We start from the raw sequence: 14,927 nt of genomic DNA on the forward strand, positions 1-14,927 counted from the left end.
ATGGGCACATATTCAGCCTGTTGTTCTGTCTGCTATTGTGTAGTTGAAAAACTTGCCTTTCCAGATTAAATGTCTGTTCTTGGTCTTGGATTTTTGTGAAATAAATTTCTAAATAAATGCCACTTATAGTCCAGTGCGACTTATATATATTTTTTTCCTCTTCATGACTTTTTGACTTATAGTCTTGAAAATACGGTAGGCCTACTCGTATATTCTGAAGATGCTTATATTTTGTTGTAGTTACAGAATAGCCACAGCAATCAGGATATTAATCCAGATGAGTGACTAGTAAGAAGTTTTCACAGGATTTACTCGGCAGCCTCCTTGCCCTAAGAAAGAGACATTGAAACATTTAATTAAATAGAGTATGAACATATGATGTCTCATAATACGTTGAAATATGGTAAATTGGATTTACCTTTCCAGAATCACGGCTCTTTGCTCTCATCTTGTTGACCTGGGATTCAGCAATGTCAGCACGCTCCTCAGCCTCCTCCAGCTCATGCTGAACCTTCCTTAACTTAGACAGGTGGGAGTTGGATTGCTCCTCCTAATAATGAGCAAATATGTTTGATGAGTGCTAAGGCTTATGTTTTGAAGCAAACCAAAATTGATTGTGTCTATGAAAATTAATTTAGGGTCCAGGACAGGTGATAGCAGTTATTTTAAAACTGGACTAAAAGGAATAAGAGATACAAAATGTTTTGGTGTTCATCCTTGCGTTAATTACAGTGCATGAAAATGCACTGTTCTGTTATACAAAGTCTTCTTCTTTTTATCACAGTGCATGAAAATGCACTGTTCTGTCATCCGAAGTCTTCTTATTACAGTGCATGAAAATGTACTGTTCTGTTATCCAAAGTAGTCTTCTTCTTCTTATTCTTCCCACCAAATTTCTGCGTCTAATTCAGCTTCAACTGTTTCACATTGAAAACTTCGTTCAAACTTTTGTAACGTAGGTCTTGAAAAGGACACTTGAAGAATGTATTTTTTTCGTTTTTGTAAGCGTTATACTTTCAGTGTCCTGCCGGCGGGACGGTTACCCCCCTCCCCCCAAAATTCTAAATCAATTGTATGCACCATATTGCTATGTAGAATAGTAATGTTATACACCATTTCAAAGCTTTGACTCTTGGGGATCCAAAAATGACAACTTTTTTCATGTACAATCTGTATAGTGCTTTACATTCTCAGATTAATCTTATTATGTCTCAATTAAATTTGATCCAAAATGCCCCCCCTCCGCTTTTGGTGCTACCCTGACTTTTGGCTGCAGTGTAGCTGCAGCACAATAAGTAGATGCAACATATTGGGTACTGAAATATTCACAAGAATCCATAGAAATTGAATCTTCATGTTGTGTTATCCAATATTAGTTGTACAGATGTATAGTCTATCTTATACACACTCATTGAACTAACAAAGTAAATGCAAAAATAGAGACTTTTTTGTAATCATTCCATATTTAGTGTAGTCATTCCATATCAGAACCTCTGAAGTATAATCCAAATACAAGCATGACACTTCAATGTGTTACCTTTCATTTGAGACCAGGATTATGCTTCTACACAAAGGGGTTCATGTGCAGTAAGCATTTGATTGTCAGTATGCATTTTGGAGAACAAAAAGTCCTATGGGGAGTTTCCATAGGCATTTTACAAAACCCATGAGCATACCTTGGCAAATAATAGTCTAAAGCACTCATATTTTCATTGTATATTGATCTACTTTTGCACACAACTTCACAAGACCTGGTGCTAGGGCTCAGTTGTGTTTCTAAGTCATATCAAGTGACCTAGAGGGCTGAAATGTGGTCAGTTCAGAGATGCTTGTAATCCGGCAGAAAGAAACAAAAATATTTTCTAGCCTACGAAAACTAGAGGTTCTCAGCTTTCTATAGAGGTCCCAACATTTGATGGTTGGCCCCAGAAGAGGTGGGAACAATGCCCTTGTAAATAGGCACAGTGCAATTTCAGGCAAAAACTTGAAATTATTTTTGAGATTTAAAGAGTTAACATAAATCAAGCTTATTTTTCCCCTTAGACTTTGCATTGGCACTATGACATCACAATGGGCTAATTAAACTGATTTGCACCTGTATCAACTGCGTTCTGCTCAACTAGGCCAACTCTCTCTGTGTCTCTCCATTCTACAAGGATTCTACAAGGATATTAAGCATACAATCTGGCTCTGTTCAGATGACAGATTCTGTTCAACTGTTTCCTCTACCCACAAATGTTTCAAAATAATAGTCCTCACTACAATAATTCACTATTAAATAATTTAACTATTTAAACTACTCAACTACTTAACTGTTCAGCCATTCCAACTGTCAGTTATCATCAACTATGCCTCCAGCCAACTATATTAAACCACCACCTGCATAACAACCAACATAGTAACCATTGAAATAAAGCATATATGTCAGTTTCCATAGCAACCAACATGATTACCCTAGCAACCATCAAAGAAACAGCTTTATTTAGCATTGCAACAACCATGTCTACCTAAGCAAAACCATTGTAACCATCTCTACATTATCTGTTTTAACACTGTATGTTTTACATCATATGTTTTGCATTTTCATGCACTGGTAATTCCTCGGAATTACATTTTCTAGTTACAACTGGTATTTGCATGAACACATTGTTTATCTTTTATTAATTTCAGTCCTGTTATTTTAAATTAAACTATATGTTTTATTATGACAGGCATTTTACCATATAAGCAACATAGGAAACTACTTACAGCTTCCTCAGCCTGCCTCTTGTAGGATTTGACCTTCAGCTGCAACTTGTCAACCAGGTCCTGCAGTCTATTAATGTTTTTCTTGTCCTCCTCAGTCTGAAAAGAAAAACAGTCTGTCAATCAGTCCTCGACTTAAATGCTGTTCAATAGTGGTTAAAACAAATGTTGTACCTGGTAGGTGAGCTCTTTCACTCTTCTCTCATATTTGCGGACTCCCTTGACCGCGTCAACTCCATGTCGCTGTTCATTCTCAACCTCACTTTCCAGCTCACGAACCTTTACATAAGCAAGATTTTCATTTCAGACAAGGTCTTCATTTTATTCATTACATTCTGAACAATTTTCTTCTCACCCAAGTTTAATCACTTACCCTGGACTCCAGTTTCTGGAGTTGTTTCTTGCCACCCTTCATGGCCAGATTCTCAGCCTCATCCAGGCGGTGCTGCAGATCCTTCACAGAGACCTCCAGGTTCTTCTTCATCCTCTCCAGATGAGAACTGGTGTCCTGCTCCTTCTTCAGCTCCTCCGCCATCATGGTAGCCTAGAAGACCGTATGATAGTTTATGGAAGGTAGCATGAAAACATATCCTTAATGTTGACATATTTAATACATTTAGGATGAATTAAGGAAAAATAACTACTACATACATCAGTGATGGCTTTCTTGGCCTTGTCCTCAGCATTTCTAGACTCTTGGACGATGTCATCAACCTCTCCTTGGATCTGAACCAAGTCAGCCTCAAGCTTCTTCTTGGTGTTAATCAGACTCGTGTTCTAACATTCAGAAATCATTTCAAATATGGCATTCTGTAGTTAAACAGCTAAGGATAGGGAGGGAGCTCAGTCTTCTAAGATGGATTGCATTTGACGGAGAATTCAAACCAGGGAAAATCGACACTACATACAGAAATTGGGTAACTGCAGGCATAACTGCTATATGTACAATTATCAAGGACGGAGAAATTAGGAGTTTCCAAGAAATAAAAGATACTTTTAGTTTAAGAAACACAGATGTATTCAGGCCTAGGAGACTTAGAAGAATATGCATCCAAAGATGACCAATATCTAGTAAAGATTTTGCTTACAGTGAGTAAGAAGGCTATCACCAAGAATTGGCTGAAAGATGTGAAAAGAACTGGGGAAAGTGGTTTTTGAAAATGAATTGAAGGTAGACATAACAAGTTAAAACAAAAATGTAGAGTATGAATGTCCCCTCCTGTTATACAGTAGGCCCCCTTTATCTGTTTATTTGCTTTTTGTTCTTTCTCTATGTATGTATTTGTTGTTACCAATAAAAATAAAAAAACAATAAAAATAATAATTTTAAATATGTTATTTGATGAAAAATCTTTTCAAAGAATTGCGATGATTGAAAATATTTTCTTTTGATGAGAAAAATATATCCTCACCTGAGAATGCAGGAGGCCAACACGGTCACTGGCATCAACCAGCTCCTGTTCAGCCACTTTGCGGCCTCTCTCAGTCTGCTCCAGAGCAACTCTGAGCTCCCCAATCTCAGCCACCATCAGGGTGTTCCTGCGCTCTACCATGGCAACCTGCTCCTTCATGTCTTCTTGTCCTCTAACAGCATCATCAAGGTGCAGTTGGGCATCCTAATAAAAAAAATGGAATGACAAAAGATGTGCCATACTAGCAAGAGAGTTTGGACAAAATCATATAATATTGATTTATGGACATTCTTGAACTATTAACCAAATAGTAATTATGGTAAGTTACGATCCTTGTACTAGTTTATTGCATAACTGACCTTGAGTTGAGCCTGCACATTTCTCAGTTGTTTCGTGGACTCAGCAGCTTGGCGGTTAGCATGGCTCAACTGAATCTCCATCTCATTGAGGTCTCCCTCCATCTTCTTCTTGATTCTCAGGGCATCATTTCTGCTCCTGACCTCAGAGTCCAGAGTGCTCTGCATGGAGTCGGCTATCCTCTGGGCATTCCTCTTGATCTGCTCCATCTCCTCATCCTTCTCTGCAAGCTTCCTGTCAACCTCACCCTTGACCTGGTTGAGTTCAAGTTGGACACGAAGAATCTTGGACTCCTCATGCTCAAGAGTTCCCTAAACAAGAAAATTAAGAATTTTAAAATATAAAAATATCATAATTTCTGTTTCTCACTGTGTAGGAAAGCCCTCCTGATTGTTTACCTCAGCCTCTTCCAGGGCTGTCTGGATCTCAGTCTTTTCAGTCTCTACAGCCTTCTTGGACTTCTCCAGCTCATGGATGTTCTTTCCAGTCTCACCAAGCTGCTCAGTCAGGTCAGATATCTCTTCTGCAAATGTGCAGTTATATTATAGCAAACATTATCTGCAAGTTTAAAAATGTTTTTTGAGTGGGATATGGATTGGGTTATTTTGACTCACGCTGCAAGTTCTTGTTCTCCCTCTTCAGGGTCTCAAGATGGTCAAGAGACTCCTCATAGGAGTTCTTCATCTTGAACAGCTCAGTGCTGAGAGAACGAGCCTCTTTCTGGGCACCCTCCAACTCTGCCTGACCCTCCTCGTATTTCTGCTTCCATTCTGCCAGGATCTTTTAGGAACAGTTTTTGTTGTGAAGCTTATACATATTCAGCTTTTACCTACATTCCACATTTGAATGATGTTTTGCAGGTATTACCTTGTCAAAGTTTCTTTGCTTCTTGTCAAGGTTGGCAGCAAGACCATTTGCTCTCTCCACATCAATCATGAGGTCCTCAACCTCACCCTGGAGTCTCTGCTTGGTCTTATCAAGAGAGGCACATTTTGAGTTGACAGCCTCAATTTGCTCCTCAGCCTCTTGGAGACGCTGGGCAAGCTTTTTTCTGAAGGAAAAAGCACCACATTGAAAAACATGATGAAGAAAACAGGTTTTAGTGGGGAAAATCCATATACAAAATCATGTTTAATCTTTAGCACATACTTGGACTCCTCAAGCTCCTCAGTGCGCTGGATGGCATCAGTTTCGTACTTGGTCCTCCACTGAGCAACTTCGCTGTTGGCCTTGGACATGCCACGTTGAAGCTCAGCCTTTGCTTCCTGCTCCTCCTCAAACTGCTCCCTTAGAAGGTCACAGTCGTGGCGAGCCGACTGAACAGCATGAGCCAGGGCATTCTTGGCCTGTTAACAAGTAAGGGTGTTTATGAAAGCTTTTCCCCAAATGTGACTGATGTAATCCAATTTCTTAATTTCATGCTTAGGTATCAGTACCTTGACTTCCTCTTCATTCAGTCTCTTCAGCTCCTCAACTTGCTGAGTGAATGCCTGCTTGCTTCTGGTCAGCTGAGACACAAGAGCATCTTTCTCCTCAACCTGGCGGCCAAGCTCACCATTTTCAGTCTGAAGTCTTGCTCTCTGACCACTGAGGTCATTGACCTGACGGGCACCCTCATCACTCTTAGCCTTGATTTCACTGAGTTGGTCCTCAAGGGTGCGGCACATCTTCTCCAGATTTGTCTGTTTATAATAAGTAAAACGTTACTGAAATTATTGTAAGTTGATTTGTTTATAAGATAGCATGAGGCTAACCATTTCACCAACCTTAGATTTAGTAACAGCCTCCATATTGCTGGAGAGATCATCAAGCTCCATCTTGTATTCACTCTTCTCCTTCTCAAGCTTCTGCTTGACACGTTGGAGGTTGTCAATCTGCTCTCCCAGCTCAGCCACACTGTCTGCCTGCTTCTTACGGAGAGCTGACGCAGTGGCTTCGTGCTGAAGGGTGGACTCTTCAAGGTCACGACGCAGCTTCTGGAACTCAGCCTCACGCTTTTTGTTCATCTCAATTTGAGCAGCAGTGGCACCACCAGCTTCCTCAAGCCTTTCACTAATCTCTTCGAGTTCCCTGGAGAGATCAGCTCTCTGCTTCTCAACCTTGGCACGAGCTGCACGCTCAGACTCAATCTCTTCCTCCAGTTCCTCAATGCGGGCCTATCGGGGGCGAAAAAATATTATAGTATATTTATAATACAGAAAACTGCAAAAAAGCTCAGACTTTCAGTTGGTGGAGAATAATTAGACCTGAAGCTCCTTGATCTTCTTCTGCAGCTGGGCACCAAGTGATTGTTCATCTTCAATCTTACTAAGAAGTTGACTTGTTTCAAAATCCTTCCTGATTAAAAAATAAGATTGAAGAAAAGGAAGAATCATTTCTGAAGTTGGCTGCATACATGGGAATAGAACAGTGATATTTTATAATAAATAATGCCTTTACTTCTTTATCTTCTCATCAGACTGCTGCTTGTCATTCTCCAGATCCATGATGGTCTCCTGGGCCAGCTTCAGGTCACCCTCAAGCTTTCGCTTGGTTCTCTCAAGGTCCATACGAAGTTTCTTTTCTTGCTCCAGGGAACCCTCAAGCTGCCAATTTGAAGTGTGAGGTGAGTATGTGGTAAATGGTCAATGTTCAGTGTGAAAGTGGTCAAATGTTTATTTTTGGACTTACATCATCCACTTGCTGTTCAAGCTTAGTCTTGGATTTGGTCAGAGTGTTGACTTTGTCTTCCTCTGCTTGAAGATCATCAAGAGTCTGCTGGTGGGCCTCTTGGAGGGCTTTCTTCTCCTTTGTCAGCTTAGCAATGGACTCATCCTGTGAGGCCATCTCTTCAGTTAGGTTCTTGACCTGCACATAGAATGTTTTATATTAGTGAACAGTGTAAATAATAAATAATTTTTTCGACAGACTACATTGATCGGCCCTTTATAAATCCCAACCTTGTTCTCGGTGGCATGTTTTTCCTTCTCCACTTTGGCTAGCGTCAGCTCCAGATCATCAATATCCTTCTTGAGCTCAGAGCACTCATCCTCCAGTTTCCTCTTCTTGGCAGTCAGCTCAGCATTGATTTCCTCTTCATCCTCCAGTCTCTCGGTTGTCTCTTTGAGCTTGGCCTCGAGCTGGATCTTACTTTTGATAAGACCCTCACACCTCTCCTCAGCATCATTGAGACCCTCAGATCCCTATTGTAAATATAATATGGAAGCATGACAATACAGACTTTCTATTGACAACACAATGCTGAGACTGGGTAGTGGTATGATTGTGAATATTGAAATGGTACACTATACACTTACAGATGACACTTGTAGCGCTAGGTCATTCCTCTCTTGCACCAGAACCACCATTTTCTCCTCTAGCTCCTTCTTCCTGGCTGTTGCCTTTGCACAGTCCTCTTTGAGTTTTTCATAGTTCTCCTTCATGTTGGCCAGCTCCTTCTCAGTTTCAGCACTCTGCAGCAGAGGCTTGATCTTGTAGTAAACCTTCATCCATGGCCAGTGCTTGACATTCATGAATGAGCGGACATTGTACTGGATGGTGTAGATTGCTTCTCTGTAAAAGGTAAATGGTTTGAAAACACCTGGGTCAGTTGATTGTCAAATAATGACAGTGACTAGTCTCATCTTTGATACACGTATATTAAACATGGGAATGTGAATGATCTTTAGTTATAGCTTTCAAAAGTTAGAAAAGGATGCCTTATGTTACATTTCCACTAACAATTTATAAGACACTTATTATGAAACATACACCTTAACCTGAATTTAAAAAAAAAAACTGTGATGCTATATGACAGATGATTTTTGAACATGATTGCACCAAATACATCGTACATTACCTCCTTGCTGTCATCTTCACAAACTCTCTCCTCATCAGGTATGCACGGCAGAGAGCCTGAGTCATTGTGACTAGGGAAGCCAGTTTCTCATCTCGAAGCTCCTCAAGGTCACCCAGCAGACCAGCTTTGAAGAACACCTGAGGGATGAATGAAAATATAAGCATCTATTTGACACAGAAAAAGCTGTGCTCTAGTTTACTCATGAGCTACAGATAATAGATTGCATGAAACCTATCTACCTTTGTGTGTCCAAACATGTATTGCGTGTGATCAACATCAATAGATCCCAATAGCTTCTCAGAAGCCTTCTTATTATCAATGAACTGGCCGTCAGGGATGACACTGGCATTCAGCACTTTGTATCTGGATAGAATAAATAAATGTCCACATAGAGCATTACTTTTTCTTTTCTACATGCAGTATTGAATAAGTGTAATACTTCTTTGGCTTTCTCAGTTCACCTCTGCTTGAAGTCACCATAGAGGATTCTGCTTGGGAAACCCTTTCTGCAGATTCTGATACCCTCCAGCACACCATTGCACCTGAGCTGGTGGATGACCAGGAAGTTCTGCATATAACCTGTCAAATACATGTCATGAGATCTGCTATTCTCAATGTAATACATAAATAATACACAGATCGATATTGACTACCAAACGCCCTTTACCTGGTTTCTTAATTTCATTTGGAATCAGACAACGCACAAAGTGGGGATGGGTGCTCCTCAAGTTGGTCATCAGTTTGCCCAAGTTCTCCTGTTAAGATAAGAAAGCTAAAACATCCCCTCACCTTTCTTTAGGATGATTTGATGTGTTTGTTATTTGTTTAATATACATACCCTGAACTGTGATGACACTGTTTGCATGGAGCCACCCTTCTTCTTACCACCCTTCTTAGCGCCACCAGTCTCTGTTGACATACAAACCCACAGAATTCTTAGCTCAACAGTCCCGCCCACCGCTGATTCTGAAAGTAAGAATTCAATGCAACTTCTTCATTGACAATACAAACAGGTGAAAAAATTGAAATTTCAGTTGAGAAAAAAAAAAAAACATGCACACTAAAAATCCTTATAAAAGACTGGATATAAAGCTTAATAGTCCTGGAATCTAGAAAGGAAGTTAGTAAGAGCTGATCAGGGTCTTAAACTACAGATGTCAATGTTGAATGGAAAACTTAGTTTTGGAAACCCTCTCTGATTCCTGTTTCTGTATTATTTTACTTTATATAGCTTTTTGTTACCCTCAACAACAGGTGGGTACAGGACAGGCAGGAGTTTAACTCCCGACTTCTGGTACAGCTGTATAACAGAATCGTTCAGTGGATCCTTGTTCTTGTCCAGCCACCCAGAAACATTGTAGTCCACAGTGCCGGCATAGTGCACCAGGGAGAAGTGGGCCTCAGCCTTGCCTTTGGCAGGCTTGGGCTTCTCAAAGGCCTTATTTTTGCCAAGATGCTGGTCATACAGCTTGTTCTTGAAAGTGGTGTCAGAGGCCTTGGGGAACATGCACTCCTCTTCAAGGATGGCAAAGATTCCCATAGGCTGTTGGAAAAATGAGCTTAGTTTTAAAAAGTGGCTATTATAAAACAATACAAATCTAGCACCTGGCTCATTTGACTGATTAAAACTGACCTTCTCAATGAGCTCAATGCAAGCGGCTAAGTCCATGCCGAAGTCAATGAAATCCCATACAATGCCATCTTTCTTGTATTCCTCTTGCTCCAGAACGAACATGGTGTGGTTGAAGAACTGTTGCAGTTTCTCATTGGTGAAGTTGATGCATAGCTGTTCCATGCTGTTGTACTGTGATTGAAAAATAGTTTGTAATATGAATGTCCCCTGCTGAAATTATTCTACATTGTGGTGTGAGTGAAAAATGGTGTTAACTTATGCTTACATCAAAAATCTCAAAGCCAGCAATATCCAGCACACCGATATAGAACTGCCTTGGCTGTTTAGTGTCCAGCATCTGGTTTATACGAATGACCATCCACAAGAACATCCTCTCATAGATGGACTTGGACAAGGCCGACACTGAGTTATTGACCTGAAACAGAATATTCAAGTAGTGGTCATCCTATGCTCAGAGAAAAAAGCAGGTCATTTTACTACTAGCAATTCTGTCCAAATACTACCAAGTAGTTTGTCATCTGAAGATAACTTTTTAGTGACTAAAATAATACCTGTGGCACAGTCTGGCCCTTGGTGACATACTCATTTCCGACTTTCACTCTTGGGTAGCACAAAGCCTTCAGCATGTCAGCGGAGTTCAGGCCCAAGAGGTAACAGATTTTGTCAGCACCTTAAAAAAGTGCAACAGTGAAGCATTTTGGTGGTTTGAAATTTATAGCAACCAATTTCATGCTCCCCATTCCAAACAAATTTGGGACAAGTTTGTTCACCTCAATCTTCTCCCCTAAATCAAAACGTTTGTCTGAAATAGTGTTAGGTTAAAGGCTATATGTCTCAATAAAAACATAAAGGTATCTGAGTGACCATTGATTTGTAAATGTTTGTCTTTAAATGAAGATAGATAATTTTTAATCCAGAGAGGAAATTTAGAATATGAATATACATGAATATTCCAGATAGATATAAATAACATGGTGGTTACTAGATATGCATGGTCATACAGTATTTAAATCAGTTTAATTTCACATAATTTTGTCAATTACCTCAATCAGTCATATTTAACCTTTTAGTTAAAATTACCTAATAAATGAACTGAATTCAGTAGAGTGTCGTAACCTACTCTCAGTGCCATCAGGCTCAGCCTGCTCTTCGCGCTGCTTCTGCTTGAATTTCAAGTTGCCATGATGAAGCACAGCACCAGTCAGCTTGTAAATGGTGACTTTCTCCTCTCCATTGAAACCCAAGATGTCAATGGCATCCTAGAATGATAAATTATTTGACTATTTTAAAGCTATCTTCGAGAAATTGAAGTGGGGAAAACCAATTATTGGAAGACTTACATCTGTGGCATCCAACTCCTCTTTGTCATTAATGCTCGCCACAGTGATTTGACCCTGACTGCACATTGGGAAGTCATAGGGGTTGGATGTGATGAGGGACATTTCTGTTGGGATTAAAAAATGAGTTTACAAATTCAGAATTACATGTATTGATTGAACGTTTGGTGAAATTATTAACCTTACCTATAATTTCAGGCTTGTGGTTGGTCATCATCTGGAAGAAGATGTGGTAGCCTCTCTCATCAGGAAGCTGGAATGTCACTCTAGACTTCTCCAGCAGGTCTTTTTATGCAGGGAAGGATGTATTTTCATTTGATACATTGAAGGCAATAAAAGAACATTTCTACTTGGAACAATTATACTTACAAGTCTCAATATCAGCACTAGCCAGTTTTCCAGTTGTGGCAAAGTGAATTCTGATGAATTTTCCCTGTTTGAGATTACATTTTGACATAAATGTATTCATTTAGCTCATACCTTTAACCAAAGCAGGTTACACATGAGGAAAATATTCAAGTATTCAATAAATATTCAAATATTCAGTAATAGATCTAAGAGTAACAATAAATATTGCCTTTACTAACAAAAAAAACCAAAATATGATAGTGTAGAGGTTTAGACATTGGAGGATGTTTTTCAAAAGACATAGGCCTACTAATAGATATAAAACAAAGTGCATGATAAGTTTGATTTTAAAGAAAAACCCTAAGAAGTCAATTCTATCTAAAAAAAACAAAAAAAAAAACATGTAAGAGATTAGATGAGAAACTAAACTTACAAAACGTGAAGAGTTGTCATTCCTCACAGTCTTGGCATTACCATAAGCCTCCAGCAGTGGGTTGGCAGCAATAATCTGGTCTTCAAGAGAGCCCTGCAAGTCAATAGATATATTGTTATTGAAGTTAATGTCTGTGTTGCTATGTGATAATTAGCCTATAAATATGTAAGGGGTCCTCTACCTTAATTTTTCCACTGCTGCCGGCTGATGCCTCTGACTTCTTCCCACCAGACACTGCAATTGTTGCAAAGTACTGGATGACACGTTTGGTGTTTACAGTCTTGCCAGCACCAGATTCTCCGCTGTATTAAACAGAAGATATTGCAATTTTTATATCATATTTACAAGTCAAGTCAAGTCAATTTTATTTATATAGCGCATTTCATACGCAGAGGTCATTCAATGTGCTTTACATACAGTAAACAAAAGCAAACAGTAATAACAAATAAAAGCATGGAAGGGCAATAGTCAAAGAATAGTTTAAAAGGTAAAGATCATAATAAAAAAAAAAAAAATAAAACACACAAGGTAAAAAGACATTTTTCAAAATTCAGAAATTAATTAATAATGTAAAAAAGTTTTGTAAAGGCCTTTTAATAATGTAAAACGTTTTAAGGGATGCATGGACACTTACGTGATCAGGACAGACTGATTCTCTCTGTCTGTGAGGCAAAACACAAATTGACATGAATGGTTCATTTTACATAAATGAATCAAATATATAATGTATTATTCAGTGATTGATTTAAAACTGAAAGCATACCTTGGAGCATGAACTGAAATGCGTTGTCAGAGACAGAGAAGATGTGGGGTGGGGCCTCCACGCTTCTTGCCTCTGTAGGCATCCACCACTTCTTGATCGTATACTGGGAGCCACTTGTAGGGGTTCACAGTGACACAGAAAAGTCCAGAGTAGGTCTAGAATGAAGAAATAAAGAAGATTGTTTTTTCAGCTTTTCAAATGAATTTTATTTTCTTAATTTGTTTAAAAGTGTAATGCTTACATAGATCATCCATGCTGCATAACGCTCTTTGAGGTTATACAGGACAGAGGCTTCATTGAGGTGGGTCATCATGGCCATGTCCTCAATTTTGTCGTATTTGGGAGGATTTAAGGGGAAGACTTCATCTTCCTTCACTGTCTTTTCCTAAAACCAATGTAGAAAACAGCTTTAACAAAGAGATGTATTCAATAAACTTTCTGTGAAAATGTAATTTTAAATTCAGAACAATTTCAACAGCCTTGCTAAAGTACCTCCTTGGTTTCAAGCGTTTCAACAACAACTTTGCCGCCTTCCTTCTTTTTAATTGTACCCTTGACGTACAACTCCTCTTTATCAACCACAAAGCAAGCAGTTTTTGCATCAAAGGGCCTGGTTTGGGCCTCAAGTCTCTCCCTCTCAGGCTTACGAAGGTAGATGGCAGCTGCGCCATACGCAGCCATATCACCGTCCGCCATGGTTGCTGGTTACTGCATTAATCATAAACATGAAGAGCAGACAGTTTTCAACATACAATGGTTTTCATAATCAGACATGTACAGACACGGTACTGTAAATAAAGTGATTGACAGTCATTAGTGGACAAAACATGTACGTCTTTTAGTATCAATACATTTAATGTAGTAATCTTAAGTTTATTATTACATGCTTTAGAGATGCAGTTTGTCATGACACATTCTCTAATAGAAGCCACTTCCTGACTGCCTGTCTGTAAAAGCAAAGAATGACTTACTGTGCACTGGACCCCCACCTTTTGCAGCCCTCCCATACTCTCAGCAGGTCCTTTTATTGACCGTATTCTGTCAACTAAGCAGAGCTCTAATTAAGCAAAGTGTGTTTGAATCTATTTAAACATCACCTCAACCTCACTGAGACGTAACAGCAGACTAGACGGTTTACTTATTAAGGAGCCATAATTGAAATATGTTGTTTTTTGGAAATCCCTTTGTGAAAAGATTTTTTGTGTATTTTAACTGATTAATTTATGGGATACATTAGGATTTTTAAAAAATAAAAACCATTTGATATCTGGAGATGCTCATTATGGTCACATCTGTGGCTATTTTTAACCGAGCAGAAAAAAAACTGCAAGAAGTTAAATGGAATTGGCACACTAAACAATGTTGTCTATGAATATGTTTTCACTATGAACATAGTATCAAATGCAATTGTTATCATATATCATAATTATGTGTATTATAAAATGTATTGTCCTATTTTGTTGTCACAAAATGTTTGACGACCCCAATCATGTTTGGCTAACTGCGAGTCTGGTTGTTTTGCTACTTTGTTTGGTACGTTGATCAAGCATGATGATGTCAATCTAACATCTCACGCAGGCTGTTTGTTTCAACGTAGCCATATTGTAATGAAGGATCAGATTAGTTACTTAACTTGGATATCATGGGGATTTTAATATTTATTTTTATTTAACCCTTGTAAGGTGTTCATGTTTTTGTTACTCAGCCAATGTTCAAGGGTCACCCACCACATTGTAATGTTTTTAAATTAATACAGCCATAACAATTTATGTAAAAATAGTTCAATTACCAAGGATATTGACATAATTTTTGGTTAATTAATTCAATTCAATTAAATCACAAACAAGGTATGGGTGAAAAAAACCCAATAGAAACAAGGGTTTTGATCAAACACACACACTCACACGCACACACTCACCCTCACACCCTTTGTAGATATCAGTTTACAAAATGTTGTTTCCCAATGTAATTAATATGTCCTTCAAATATTAATGTTCCGTATTCTATTTCTGCCCGCCACGCATACATAACATGTGTCACTAGTTTTGTTTTGGCAGTGAG

The 14,927-nt window shown here is 38.9% G+C and overlaps 1 pseudogene; it reads right to left on the reverse strand.

The window, feature by feature from the left end:
• Positions 1-308: 308 nt before the first annotated feature.
• LOC125286842 lies at positions 309-13,600 on the reverse strand (annotated as a pseudogene).
• Positions 13,601-14,927: the final 1,327 nt, after the last annotated feature.

This window comes from Alosa alosa, chromosome 21 (genome assembly GCF_017589495.1).
Source record: "Alosa alosa isolate M-15738 ecotype Scorff River chromosome 21, AALO_Geno_1.1, whole genome shotgun sequence".
NCBI classification, from domain to species: domain Eukaryota; kingdom Metazoa; phylum Chordata; class Actinopteri; order Clupeiformes; family Clupeidae; genus Alosa; species Alosa alosa.